Source organism: Mixophyes fleayi, chromosome 2, assembly GCF_038048845.1.
Source record: "Mixophyes fleayi isolate aMixFle1 chromosome 2, aMixFle1.hap1, whole genome shotgun sequence".
In the NCBI taxonomy this organism is placed as follows: Eukaryota; Metazoa; Chordata; class Amphibia; order Anura; family Limnodynastidae; genus Mixophyes; species Mixophyes fleayi.
The window spans coordinates 340,975,971-340,991,840 of record NC_134403.1 but is presented as its reverse complement, the minus strand read 5'-3'; the positions used below and the strand labels follow the sequence as shown (position 1 = coordinate 340,991,840).

General features: G+C 36.4%; 1 protein-coding gene across 2 annotated transcripts in view; it reads left to right on the top strand.

Moving 5' to 3' along the window:
- Positions 1-15,870, top strand: part of HTR1F (5-hydroxytryptamine receptor 1F) — a 170,782-nt gene that overhangs the window by 119,482 nt on the left and 35,430 nt on the right. The window contains exon 1 of one of the 2 annotated variants that reach the window (XM_075198211.1): positions 3,890-3,937. The exons of the other annotated variant lie outside the window; for it this stretch is intronic. The gene's annotated coding sequence lies outside the window, so the exon portion shown is untranslated. Of the gene's footprint in view, positions 1-3,889; positions 3,938-15,870 lie in introns of those variants that run through there. 2 annotated transcript variants of the gene reach the window in all.

Here is a 15,870-nt window from a genome sequence, read left to right as displayed (position 1 = left end):
ATTTCTCCTTGTCCATTTGACTTATAGGACCTTCACTTTTGTCCACAGCACAAGAAAGCGTGTCTGCAATGTTCATATATTTACCAGGACAGTACAACAATTGTACATCATTCTTTTGCAATCTGTTAAGCATTCATTGAATTTTCATGGGACAGTCCTGCAAAGAATTGGCCATGATAGCTACCAATGGCTTGTGATCAGTTTCTACTGTAAACACTTGTCCATACACATATCGATGAAATCTTTCACATGTTTAAGTGATTGCAAGTAACTCTTTCTTTATTTGGACTTACCTTGTTACAGCACTTGTCAATGCTCTGGATGCATATGTAACAAGCTGTCATGTTTCGTCATATTGAACCTTGTCCAAACTGTGAAGCATCTGCCGATATCTTTATTGTTTTCGCAGGATCGATGGATCTTAGAACCGTTTGCTCTATAATAGCTTGTTTTAGTTTCTGCCAACTCTCTTCTTCTTCATGTGACCATATCCACTCATTATCTTTGTCTAACAGCCTCTCAGTGGAGCTGACTGTTTTGCGAGTTGAGAGATAATCTTTTCTGAAGTTTCAGGCGCCATCCCCGCACTGTCCATAGATGCCGGGGACGGACGCCTAACCTCCGTGACAAGCCGAGTCCTGTTGCCTAGCACTTCTTCATTTTGGCTCATGCTGAGCACGCATGCACAGTGAACTGCGCTTTGGTACTACTAGCTTTTCTGAATTCTGACCTCTGGCTCGCCTCTGACCATTCTTCTGGATCTTCCTTGTGTACCGCCATATCATTTGATATCTGACCCGGACTGCACAGCCATTCCTGTTCTCTATCCGCTGCACTGATAACTAACTTGGAGAACCACGACCTGCGCACCTCACGCAGCTAAGTCCATACCTCCTTGGTAAATATCAGTCAGTGGCACCCATAGTGTCATTAACGTGACACTAAGTGATCATCCCTAGGAATCTTCTGACGTCATCTTTGGGATTTTTGTCATTTGGATGCTCTATATTCACAATAGCTGATTTTTCCCCTTTTTTCAGGTTTCACACCTTGGTCTGAGACAACATCACCCATAAAAGTAAATGTTTTCACTGCAAACTCACGTTTCTGTTTGTTGAGCTTTAAATTCACTTTCCTAGTGAGTTCCATCAAGTTGTTTCACACTGGAGTTATGTTCTTCTTTTGTAGAACCTCAAATGATAATATCATCCATCATTGTTTCAAAACTTGGAATATGTTCAAAAATCATGTGTATTCATTTGTGGTATATTTCAGGAGCAGACAATATTCCATATGGCAACCTAACGAATCTGTATCAACCTTCTGGTGTATTAAATGTACACAGGTTTGTACTGACTTCATCTACAGTGTTAAACTAATGACTTACAACCAAATCCAGTCCCATCTAAGTATCAATTCAGTACAAATCACATGCTATTTCACTTTCTAAGTACAATACACACACAGTGTAAACCACACAATATTTTTCTAGCACTTACATTACACATTAATTGCAATCTCCATTCAAACTCTGTATATTTAAACTTAACCTTTCCTAAGTCACTTCCTATACAATATTCTCATTTACTATTTAAGAATCATTTTATTTTTCTATGCTTACAGTGTTAAACTAATTTACTTACAACCAAATCCCAATTGCCTATTCACTTTCTAAATCAACCATTTTAACAAAATCACATACAAATCAACTAAAAACTAAAAACACAGAATTACCCATGCTACGTTACAAAAAATACAGTTTTATCTACTCAGCCTGATTCCATGTGGTATAGCCGGAAGAATGGAGAGGTGTTCCTAGTTGTTTCCATGTCAGCAGAGAGAGCTATAAAGAGACTGTGGGCTCGATTTACTAAGCTGCGGGTTTGAAAAAGTGGGGATGTTGCCTATAGCAACGAATCAGATTCTAGCTTTCATTTATTTTGTACTTTCTACAAAATGACAGCTAGAATCTGATTGGTTGCTATAGGCAACATCCCCACTTTTTCAAACCCGCAGCTTAGTAAATCTAGCCATGTGTCTGTTAGTGAAGAGTTCACCCTTCAAAAGGTATCTCAGTACAGGATGTGATCATAAATAAAAGAGGTTAATTACAAAAGGCCACTGTACTATAGATTGTAAACTTGAGAGCAGGGTCCTCTTAGCTCTTTGTTTTGCCCAGTATTGTTTATTACTCTGTTTGTCCCCAATTGTAAAGCGCGATGGAATTTACTGGCTCTATATAAAAAAATGTTGATGATGTTGATATGTTATGTTATGCACTGGTCACTAATTTGGCACATTGCCTCCTATTTATAATGCAGGGTGGGCATGATAACAGCAAGGAGGATAACAAAATGCTTAACACTTGTCTGTAGTATGGCAAGGGACATTATATATACTGCTTAATAATGAATTGAATTCATTTCCGCAATTAGGGGGAAATGATCATAGATTTTTACGTTTTCTTTCTTTACCCGCAAGGATTTTCTGAGGATCTATAACCAATTAATTCTCTATTGGTTCGTCATTCAGCATCACATACATAGCTATGACGCATTATAGTTCCTGTAAAGATAAAGATTCATTAAGGGAAGAAATATCAGAAACATAAGAGTACCATCATTAACTGTAATAACAGCTATCCATAACACTATTTAATTAAAATAATTATTGCAAATACATTCCTATAGGTGTCCTATTCTGCAATTGTTACTTTAAAGAAATGCAAGGGATGACTTTTATGAACTGGGCAAAATTTTATTGTGAGAATCCAAGGTATGGATGGAAAGGAGACTATGGTGCACCCTAGTGGCTGGTGTTCTATGTTATTCCCCTGGTGGCAATTTCTAATGAGACATTAGAAAAACATAATGCTCCAGTAGTTATTTTTAATTAAACATACTAAAAAAAAGTAAATTAAAAGTATATTAGAGTTTTTTGCACAAAAATATCATGTTGCTCCACTTTAATACATCGCTGTTTTGTGAAAATGCTTATTGGCACATCTTCATAATACAATGTCAATTTACTACACTTATTTTGAATAATGCTTTGCTGCCAAATGCACTTGTTCTAGATGCTAAGTCAAGGTTCCTACACTACCATAAAAATGTCCCTACTTTTATTAGATCTGGAAGCTTCCTTTTCCAAAACTCATCCTATTGATCCTGGCTAATGAGATTGTATAATTGGAATGCCAAGTTCTTTATATGTATATCACTATACAGCTGCTTTTAACCAAGTTTTTTTGCTGTAGTAGAGTGGCTTAGTAATGCTTTTCAATCTTTAAACCTGACTTGCATTTTTCAGAATGTGTCAGCCTTGGTCAATAATTGGGCACCTTCACAGCTTGAAAAACTTAAAGACTAAGCATACTCAATTCAAAACATGAAATGCCATGAAAGAGATGATATTTCCATTACTATGCGTACAGATTGGTGGGCTATGAAAACACAGAGAAAACAGAGGGACCAGATTTAGAATTAGGCACACTAGACCTGCGCCTATGGACTGTGGAAACTGAGAGGTGGCTTTTTCCCTACATAGTCACTATGTTAAACTTGGACATTTAGGGAAGTAAAACGATCAACTATTATGAAAGACATTAATGTCACTCTATCCTGTTCTGTGACATGAAAAGGTAATCTTGAGAAAAGTTCTGCATAAACAAAGTGTGGCTATTGGGTGTGACAGCGCTTAGAGTAGAACTTGTCATACGTTGTTTGCCGACAAGCTTTAATGATTTGTTGAGCTTGGATTCGCCATTTGCATGTAAAAATGTTTGTTTTAAGCTCAAATTTTAAAGTCTCTATAGATTTCAAAAACATATTGCAAATTTTTAATCTTTAGGATCAGTTCGAGAACCACTTTGAAACAATTTTGAGCGTGTCTCATATTGATCGCCACCTCACCCAGACCGGACTGAAAGAGACACTAGGTAGGTGATACACACACACATTGCTCACACAGCATTACAGTACACAGCCATTATATAACATAACACTGTACAATGCACCCATAACATTTTGCTTCTTGCATCAAAGTGCCAGTGACTGTGGACGGTCAACATGTTGTGCATCCCTCATGCTCATAGCCCTGTGTGGAGTTTGTATGTTCTCCCCATGTATGTATTGGATTCCTCTGGGTGTTACTATTTCCTCTTACACTCTAAAAACCTACTAGTAAGTTAAGTGGTTACTGACAAAATGAATGCGTGTTTCTGTGTGTGTATGTCCGCGTGGAAGGGAATATAGATTGTAAGCTCCACTGGGGCAGGGACTCATGTGAATGCTGAAATATTCTCTCTAAAGTGCTGTGCAATATGTAGGCACTATATATTGAAATAGCTAATAATAATAATAATAATAATAATAATAATAATAATAATAATAGCCCACTATTCAATACCTCCGTTTACATTGTTTTTAAAAAGAAGAATAAATGGTTGGTATAGGCCACATACTAAAACAATAAAGTGAAAATAATATTGGTATTAATATTAAAATAATATTAAGTTGCCCCCTGAACTGTACTGACATGACCATGTGTCTTGTCTGCCTAAATGTCATTAGTGGAATGAAGATTGATAGCGATATCTCTTCAGTGGTGAGTGATCAGATAAGATATATCATAACAGCCAAAGAGACGCACAGATGGGGTGTAGTAAATGCTCTCAAGATGCAAACAATATAGAGAGGTGAATAGAATGGAGAGAATAGAATGGAGAGTTAAAAGAATAACAAGATAATATACTGGAGAATGAACAAGATAAAATTGCGATCAGAATGGAAAAGTGAAAAGAGGAAAGATTTAAAAGTATGGATAGAGAGTAGAATGGAGTGTAAACATAATTGAGAGTGATACATTGGGAGCACAAAAAAAGGGTCACTGTTGAAAGAATAAAAAAACAAAGAACAGAGCTCTAGTCTCAGCGAAAACTCAAAGTTTTAATCAATCCAAATAAAATTGTAAAGGATTCGCTAGTGGTATGTTATGAAACATATTATAATAACATCAATAACACAATAAACATAATAAAAATTCCATAAAATATAAATGTAGCAAACCGACTGAATAGTTATTCTAGTCAGCTCAACCACGGAAACATTCAATAAAATTAAAAGATAAAAATGTAAAAACTATATGTCCATAAACACAGAAAGAGCCACAGCACCAGAGATCTTAAGCAAATTCCCTTGCACTGTTCAAAGAGTCATATGAAAATAGCAAGTAGCAAGGGTAATTACTGTCTCATGAAATACCCATACACTGTAATGAAAACTGTGTGCTATAAATCAATGAGATACATTTGTCTCACACAATACAGACCCAAAATCCACAAAATTGGCTACTTAATTTAGGGGTTTTTTGAAAAAAAACAAACCAAAAACAACAAATTACACTGTAACACAACAAAGAGTTTCAGCACATATGAAGCATTTAAATTGTTGTATTATTTAATTACATTATATAATAGTAAACTTCATTACAGTATGCATGCCCCAAGCAGATGTCCCGACAATTTGTCCTTGAAGAGTAGATGTGGACAGTCTTTATGAGGGAACAGACACATAGAACTCCCATCCCTATGAGATATTACTGATACAGAATCGACAGCACAATCTAACATCTGCTGCAAATTCTGTTCTGTTTGTAGAGCAGTTGAAGGGGAATTCTCATAAAATGTAAATGACACTAATTTTGATTTCATTTTGCACAGCATGAGTTCTGCAAAGACTGTAGAAGCAAATAAAGATTTAATTTTGTTTATGTTTATTTTTTCCTTTGTGGAACATATACTTCTTTGAAGTCAATCTCAAAATGTGTGTGTGCTCCACAAATTTATTTGGGGTAAAAAAAAAAATCATTTAATGTATAAATCAGTGAAGGTTTTTTACCTTATCTTAGGTGCAAGTTTATACTATATCATGGCAACCAGAGGTAGTGTCCTGTCCACCCCAAGGAGGTGTAGGTGCATCCAGGTCTTTTCTTCTTAGCACTCTTCATCTCAGGAGCAGTGGGAGTTTATGCCCCTGCACATTTATGTTTCATAACAAGAAAATAGTTCAGCACGATCACAGCTGTCAAATGAATGCACACCAAACTATATCTTTCTGTGCAAATAAACAGTGAGTGTCATTGCTTCTATTATCCAGCATAATATTTGGTTGCTTTAATCACAGATAAGGTAGCACATAATTAATCCCAAAAATGGCACTCTCGCTGATTGGGACTGCCACTCTGTCACTCACTCTCCTGACTGCAGGGTCACAATGTCTTGCCTGTTCTGACTACACTCCAGTGTTTCTCTCCCTGTTCTCCACTGAGAATACAACACCAGATTGTCGAAGTCGTATAATTGGATGAACGAAAGTATATTGGTTAATATTGTTTTGTCGTGCGATTGCACTCAGTATGCCACGCTACACGTGGCATACTGCGATCGCACGGTAAAATACGCACACACATGCACTACAACATTTAGTTATTTATATACTTCATATTCATATTAGTTCCGTTATAGAGTGATTTATGAGCAGATAGTATTTAGTTTATTATTAGTTTATATATTATGATTATATGTACACTTTAGTGTTATTTAAGGTTCAGGTTATAGGAAATGTGTCATGTCTGGTATCATTTTTATCCCCTATTCATCAGCAGTTGTTCGGTTCATTCGCCGAAGAGATCGCACATTGCTGATGTTAGTTAGTGATGTTAGGGAATAAATACTTAAAGTGATACTAATTATAAAATGCTAATAGAATGCTAATAGTTGAAACTGGAGACTTGGAGGGAAAAGTCAGAGCACAACCCCTGGAGAGATGACCCCCACCTTTGGATATTTTGGTTTGAACTGGTCTATGACCTGTAGCACTCTGAACCTTCCTGATACCTGGACCAATAGAAGCAAGCCACGTCATCTGCATTGTTCTCTCTGTAACACTGAGTGTATATAACATAGCTGTACTCCCACTGGCTTCAGTCATTCTCTGACCACAGTATTCTAGAGTGAAATACTGTCCTCTGGTACCAGTGGGAACGCAGCTAGCGCAAGCGTACAAAGCGGTATGTATTTATCTTATGGTATTGGCTGTACTGTATTATAATCATGTATTGAACTGGTAAATTTTACGTCTGCTAAAATAAATTACTTTGTGTGTTAGAAACACAATACAATCGCTCGGGCAATGCTTATTTGAAAACGATAGAATTACTTTAATAATTTGCAAATACAACACATACAAGTACCATCTAACCAGTATTCAAATCAGACACTATTCTAGTGACCCCTACACAATACAGAGAGCATTCTATTGACCTATTTTCAATGTACGGAGCATTCTATTGACCTTTATGCAATACACAGATCATTCTGGTGGCAATCTTGTGACCGATCTACAATACAGGGAGCATTCTTTTGAACACTGTACAATACAGAGAGCATTCTAGTGACCTATATACAATACAGACTGCAGTGTACTGACCAATGTACAGTGCACAGAGAATTACAGCAACCTCTATACAATACACAGAACAGTCTAGTGACCGTTATACAATAAACAGAACATTATAATGATCTCTTCACAATACAGAGAGCATTCCAGTATCACCTATACAAATCAGACAGCATTCTAGTGGCCAATTTACAATACACATATCATTCTATTGACTGATTTAGAATATACACAGCATTCTAGTATGATATATGATTAGTCGGCTTATATTGCAATCCTCATTAACGCCAATGATAGAACAAAAATATACCCACTAACTGATATTTTTTGGGCATAATATAAATGCCTTGGTCTGCTCCTGTTTAAGCACTGTATATTTTTCAAAATCTTATTTCCCCTTGGAAAAACCACTGTAGAGCAAGCCTGGTACTCTAACTATCCATAAAGAAGCCATAAAAAGTGATAATGCATAGCTTGTGAACATTATATTACTTTTACACAACTTGGACAGCTGCTGGACTATACAGAAATGTGCTTTGTCGGGCCTGCTCTCTCAATTGCCACAATCTATAGTGGTTTTTCAAAGATAACAGGACCCCGATCACTTAGAGGAAGATGGGTCACCTTTTACACAACTCTACACCTCTGAAAAAAATTCCACGCGCACTTGAGGTGAACCAAAGACACATTAAGAAGGAGAACAGAGATACTGGATTAGACCACGGGTTCGGTAAGAGCAATCCCCCATTATTATTGAAAGGAGATTTGAACTATCATTTCCATAAACCATAAGCAGAACCTTTGAAGTTGGCAATACAAGGTGTGCACATATAGGAAATTACATCACAACACCTTGAACAATGCATATATTTTGGATTGATGGTGTTTCTAATCAGTGAATGAGGACTCAACACTGGGACATGTTTTTCTTGTGCTAAGAAAGTTTCATTGGCACTCTGTATTTAAAGAGCGAGAAATATCATAAAGTCTTCCTGAATATCCAAGGATTAGTGTGACACATCACAAATAAGATACACTATGTGCGCATACCTGGCAGCTGAGAAACTATTTTTTAGTGTGGTTTTATTTATTGATGCTTGCAGGATTTATAACCTATATAGTTTTTTTGTATTTTGATATACCTTTATCTCAGGCTGCACTCTATTTCACATGGCATTATTTACTGTATGTTTAGCATTTATTTTGTCGAGGTCTTATTGTATGGTTACAAAGTACAAAGATTTATTGAATGTTCACAGCTTTACATCCATTATCTACTTCTGACACCTATTATATGTCTGTATCCTTAGGGGCTGCATTTTTCAGCATTTTTGTCACAGTATTATACTGTGTGTCTTTTTTAAAGCAGCCTTTCTCAGCGGGTTTTGCACCTTCTGTTGTTTCTCTTTCATATCATTTTTCACTGCTAGACTGCACACATTACACTTAACAGTTTTATAATTTTACACTCCAGATTATTAGTGTACAAGTGTTGGTCTTTTCAGTTGTTTCCCATATATGTATATATATACACTGGGAAATAGTAGAAGGTGCATATATGTGTGTATATGTGTATTGCATGTGTATTACGCATGTGCAATATGTGAGCGTGAAAGGGTAATCGACACAAACCCACCTAGGATGTTTAAAAGTGACTAAAAATCCCCAAAATCTATCACTATTAAATAGAATATTGCACTATTACTAAGATTTAGTTCAAGAACTGATACTCTAAAGAAATCTTCACTTTCTCCCTGAGTTATCTGCAAATGCAATCACAACCTAAATTAATCAAAGTTATTGTAAACCAAAAGCATTACTGCATAAATGTAGCATTAAAAAACCAAGTGAGTCTTCCATCACTCCTTTCCTTTCTGTTTGTTTCCCTTATGTTTTTTTTTACCCTGTAAAATTTGTGAAATACAATAAAAATCTTTTATTGTTATAAAGAAAAAACAAGAGAGTCTAACATGAGTTTTTTAAGAACACAAAGACAGATCATTATTAAATTTAATGTCAAAAAGTCACAATGCTTATAGAATAAAGATAGTGATAACACATCGACATACAGAAATATAAAAATCCCTCACATAATTTTTACGTAATCTGTCACCTGGGTAAAGGGCAGAAGTTTGGCAATTTTCTGTAGCTGACTGACCGCGTAATCACAGTATAATTTTCTGCACATGTACATAGGAAACATTATTTGGCTATATTGATTCCTAGGGGAGATACATCATCCCCTTCAGTTCCTTAAGGGGTCTGTATATGACCAATGTTATCTGGGTACTTTCAGAGGTTTACCAATTTCAAACTGAGGTCTTCACAAATGTGTATGAAGTATTGCATTCGGTTTCCTATAATGAATGGGTTGGGTACATGTAAGCGGTGCTGACAACCCCGACAGTACATACCATGATATCATGACAGCGATGCTGTCATCCCCAACACACTCTTCAGACCAAATGCTTTAAAACCAGACTTGAAAGGATTCCGATGAATAAAGATGCCGGGCGCCTACAGTGACGTCCCTTTTAAGCCCGACTGTATTGTTGTTGCTGTTAAGGTGGTAATTTAAGGAGCCCACGGCTGTACAATGTGCTTTACAATGGCTTGTACATTGCACAGCAGCAGAAGAACATTTTGCATGAAAACTTAGTCTAGCTATTGCATTCAAGAATTTTATTTTCCAGAGAATGTATTGTAACATACACATTACAATTGTAAAGATTTATTGTTTGAAATTGTGAGTAACACAAAGCAGCATTATAATGTATTTTACATAACCCTTAATGTTGCAATACAACGTGATTGGATTACCACTATGTCAGCACTTTATAGTCCTGAAATTAATGAGTTAAACCTTTATTTCTATATTAATGTCAGCAGTCATGATTTCACAGTTTCATTCACTTAATAGCAATATAAATTATTAAATATAACTTGGTCTCTACTGTGGGATTTTGCCCTGATTCCTACAAATTGAATGGGATAACATGGGATAACATAATTTAGCCTATTAAGACGTTATATATAGTTTTTCTGCAACATCTTTGTAGTATCTTCTAGATGGTGTTTTGCAAACTCATTGCAGGTAAGAATAAGTTTTATATTTTTTACATCCAGGACTACTTATTTGTGATCCTCACATAAAGGTATTTGGAGATTGTTGACCCATGTACTTTATCCTCTCATGTAGTCACTGAGTTCTACTACTTGTTCAGTGTCACTGTTGGCCTTTCAGTGGCTTCTCTGATAAGTTCACTACATGTCCTGCAATTAGGGTTAGGCTGGTTTCCTGTACTGTACTAGGCAGGGAGGCTGTGGTTTCATACTTCTGTACAATACAATGCACTGATGGAGGTTCAGAGTCTTTGTAATGATCTTGTGCCATTTCCCATATTTGTGCCCCATTAAAAGCACATATCTGAGAGGAGTATTTATTAATTGACAAGATATGCACTTATTTCTTAAAATGAAAAAATGGAAATGTATTGAATCTTTTCCGTATGCAATTATAAGGGGTATGAAGACTTGATTAATTTAATCATTTCAAAGTTTCATTTTTTAGCAGCTGTTGAAAAAGTTTTGAAATGTTTATTTTCATTTTGCCTGGTGTCCAGTACTTCAAAATAATACTTTAATTTATTTAAAATTGAGAATCTGTGGCAACAAAACACAAAAAATGATTGAGAGCTAAATTCCTTTTTAAGATAATGTAAATAGATAAATATCATAACATATGAAATGTAAGGAACATCTACCTAAAACAGAAAATAAATATGCCCGTGCTCGGCCTCACCAGCATTCCTTTATGGAACCAGCATGGTAATGTAAATGCACTAAATCAATAAAAAAAGAACAATTGTTGTCACTGCTTATTTTTACCAATACAACTCTGAATATGTCTGGCACAATATGACGGGAGTACAGGTACTCACAAACAATGCACACCCTTGACATGGTGTTGTTGTAAATGTTATGATCAAAATCTGAACAAATACCTCATATCTCTATTATGGTAGAAGATATATACAGATCTGTATTGGCAAGAATAAGTACTGGCAACCATTATTGTAATTTGTATTCATGTAATTAAGTTTAATTTTCTAGGACATATTCATGCTAAGTTTATGGAACAAATTGGCTTCTATGCTTATTGATATCACAATCTTAAGGTATAAGAAACTACTAGACAACTCTACACCCTGAAATATGAATTGTTGCATGCGCTATGCAATGGTATACTTGCCTACTATGGAGATCTCCTGTCCAGGAGGGGAGATCTCATGCAGATTCCTGGGGGCGTGGCCACTTGAATCATGTCTTTAGGTCACACCCCTCTGCTAAACCATACCTATTTCGTCCAGTTACAGCAGTGGGTGGGGCCAGTATGACACAATTGGCCCCACCCCCACCCACTTCACTAACGAACAGGAAATTATGCTGGAGGTTGCCCTACTCTCCCGGGAGTCTGGGAGAACTCCTCGAAATTCGGAAGTCTCCTGGACATTCCGGGAGAGTAGACAAATGTGTGCAATAGTTGCTCTTAGTTCTTGATAAAAAATAGTTGAAGGAATTTTTTCAATATAATGATATCCTGATGAGTTTACTGCACAAACATCTATCTGATTGGTTGCACAGTCTATTATTATATTTTGTGTGAATCAGAAATACCCTCAACACAAATTTGATGCATAACTTTTATATTCATAACATTAGTCTTCACTCAAATGATCACCTTCTCACATTACCATGTTTTTAATCAAGATCAGACTCTGCTATACATTGATTATCTGTCTTCTGCTGCATCTGAAATTTGGATTTTCTTAATATTTCTCATATTCTATATTTTTACTTTGTGTCTGTGTTTGTCTAATGTAAATATTAATCACCTTCATCAGCAAGCAAGTGTTCTGGTGATGTACATGTTTCTCTTCTTTACACATGTCTAACCCCAGTTTATTCGACGCATATTTTTATCCTTACCTTACGTTAGTGTAATATCAGGATTTACTATTAACCTGAATGAAAATTGCCCTATATCTACATGTTATTCAATATCTACATTCTAAAAGACGCTCTTCTTGGAGTAGACACATTCCTTCTACCTGAACACCAGAGGCATTGAAATATTTGAGGAGAAATCATTCCTATGAACGACCAGAAAGATAAGTAATTGACACAATTCACGCTGAAATGACACAAGGGAAATTTCATAAATATTAAACTATACCAACGACACAATATTTAAACCAAGCTCTACAGTAATACAGCCTTAGACTGACATTCTTCACTATTTAACAGAGACCATCATGGAGAGCTGGTTACGTGATTACCTCCTCACTGCAAACTAAATTGGCAACTTCTTATTTTATTCTACCTAAAAATCTATCATCTTTAATAGAAAATTCAACACTGGATTCAAAATGGATTGTTATTGCCATTCCTTCCAATTTTGTAGAACCAGGAGTGTCAGGTTGGAGATGATGGGTTCCATGCACTCACTGGGAGAAAAGGATATACTATCATTAAAACAACTAAGCAATCTACGTACCTGTGAACCCTGACCTTCACTCAAACATAGGAAAAATAAATGCCCATTAGTTAAAATCATTTTGGTTTTTCACATGCTCACTGGTACATTAACAGTACAAAGATTGTTTATAAGACTTTTTCAGTAGTCGTGTGTTTCACCTCTTAAATAATTTCTAAGGGGACTTTCGGACTCACATTCATGCCCACTAAATTTGGACAGTCAGAGGCAGACCTTGTTTCACTGTTTTTGGAATTGTCCCCATGAACAAGAATATATCACCTCCAATTCACTCAATTATATTCCAATGTCCCAAAAGGGGCCACTTTTAAAATCACTAGATTCTTGCCATTCAAGAGTGACCAAGAGAGCATGACTGCTACTGATGCATTTATTGGTTCCTGCCCACTTACTGTACATTTAGACAATCACTGGCAACCTGGGTCCATTAATGTTGGAGCATGCTGGTATAACCGTGACTAAACAGGAGAGACTTGATACCATTATATATGTGTACACCAATTGTTTAACCCAAACATCTCGTCCTCACTTATCTCTGATTTATATTCCACGTGGCGTCATTTAAGGATACCCTGTCTGGCTTATGTAGCCATGTTTCTATTGATATAAAGACACACAGTATACAAGGTATGTCTATTAAATAACGAGACTGATTAAATAACTCACCTTTATTTATTGGTATTATAAATTTAATGTTTGTCCCCTTCAATATACTTCCCATTTGCACTAATACATCACTGTATTCTTGATTTCCACTAGTCGAAGCCATGGAGCAAATCAATTTCTGTCACTTGTTTCAACATATTTGCCGTTTTCTTATTTACAGCATACCAGCACGAGACAGGCAGTCATTCCCATAGGCCGTAGTAAGCATTTGAAAACATTCTGTTGGTGTTTTGTACAATTTTAATAACAATTTCAAATTGACACGTTTTTGAACGTTTACATTTTTTCGGCACTCTACAGAAAACACAACCAAACTAAATGGCGACTCACAATCAACTGAACGTCATAGAGTGTTGCAGCTTGCCATGCAGTTTCAGACCGGTTCAAGGTTACTACGTATGCAGTTATAATTGGTTCTGACTGCTTTGTTTACTGGGTGGAATCACAGTCTCGTTATTTAATAGCCATACCTCGTACAATAACCTGTGTTAAATGCACAAGAACAAAAAATGCAAAGAAATTTTAAAGGAGTGAGACAGTGAATGTTTACAGTATGCAGACAGAGCGATGGGTGATGAATGTCCCTCTGCGTGGTTTCACTATTGTGCTAACCTGTTTCATTGTGTGGGAACCTTTAGATATATACCAATTTTATGGACATATACTTTGGGACTTTTAGAAATCTGAATTCTGTTGAATGTGAACTTTTAAGAATTTGAACTTTTAGGAATTTGAACTCTCTATACGTATTTGATTAGAGGTCTGGACTAACATGGGTGACACCTTTTAGTGCCAGGAAACCAATCCATATTCGATTTTATTTAAATGTTGATTGTAAGTGTGGTGACAATTGGAGATTGTTGTTAGGCAGTAATTAAAGTCTATATAGAGGCGCCTGGGAGGAACCATTTAATTAATTTTGAGAGGATAATTACCGAGAAGCATGGCTATTTTCGAACCATAAATGCTACAATATTAAGCTATTTTCCTGATATCAACTTCAATATTACAGTGTGTATGGGCACCTTAAGTTGATTAAGAGTTAAATGAATGGATCTCATGCATAGATAACAATAAAAAATAAAAAATGCTCAATCCGCTGGTGCTCTTAAGCTGCTTACATGGAGAGTGTCTAATACATACATGCAGAACTTCCTCCATTATGAATGATTTCAATTACTAATTAAAATGCTTTGTACCAGATCATGGAGTGTCCAGAACTACATAGACTCTGCTGAGGTTGCAGTACTGAAATTTCAAGAAATCTACAAGAGAAAGCAATATAAAATGAAGCAATTCTGGTCTTCCACATCTACAATAGTTAATTATTAAAAATAGACGTTATAAACAAATATATTGTTTTGCTGTTACAGGCTTCATCCAAGATGGTGAATCCTCCCCAAACTTGGCCTTACTCTTTATCTCCCACAGAAAAAACAGACAGTGCAGGTTAAACTGTTACACATAAAAGCAGATCAATTCATTGTGGTGCCGGTGACCCAAACGGGCCGCACAGAGAACTACATCTCCCAGCATGCAGTGGGGAGGAGGAGTTTGTGAAGGAGCAGTTACAAACAGCAATTGAATTCTGATGTGGACTCAGGGAGACAGACATCCTGAAGGAGTCCTCTGCAGCAAGACAACTGGAGAGCTGTCTGAGTGAAAGTGAGACACCAGAGAGGGAAAGACACAAGGGCAGAGTGGAAAAGGCTTCCCAGTGAGTGAGCTTACTGGATATCTGAACAGATAGGAGCCATCTTGGATGCAGATACTGGAGAACAGTGAGGATAAGTAACCCATGTTTACCTTAATATTGATTTGCTTGGAGTGAGTATTGTGTTACTTGAAGGTAGGGAAATGGATGGGAGACCTGAAGAATGCTATATAATACCCTCTTGCAGGACTGTGATATAATAAACAGGGTGAGGTGTAGGGACACATAGCAGAGGCAAACGCAGGATTTGATGAGGGGGGTTTCCACGCCACACCACCAGTGGGCGTGACCAACATGTGTGGGGGAGTGGTTATAATTTTAGAACATTCCTTTGCCATCAAAATGCGTATGCATTGCTATGTCTAGTGTGACACTAAGAACTGAATAAATAAACAGTTATAATTGCAATAAGTGATAAGCAAAGTGACAGACTGCAGTCATAGTGAATGTGGCCAAACATCATACATCCTGAAAGA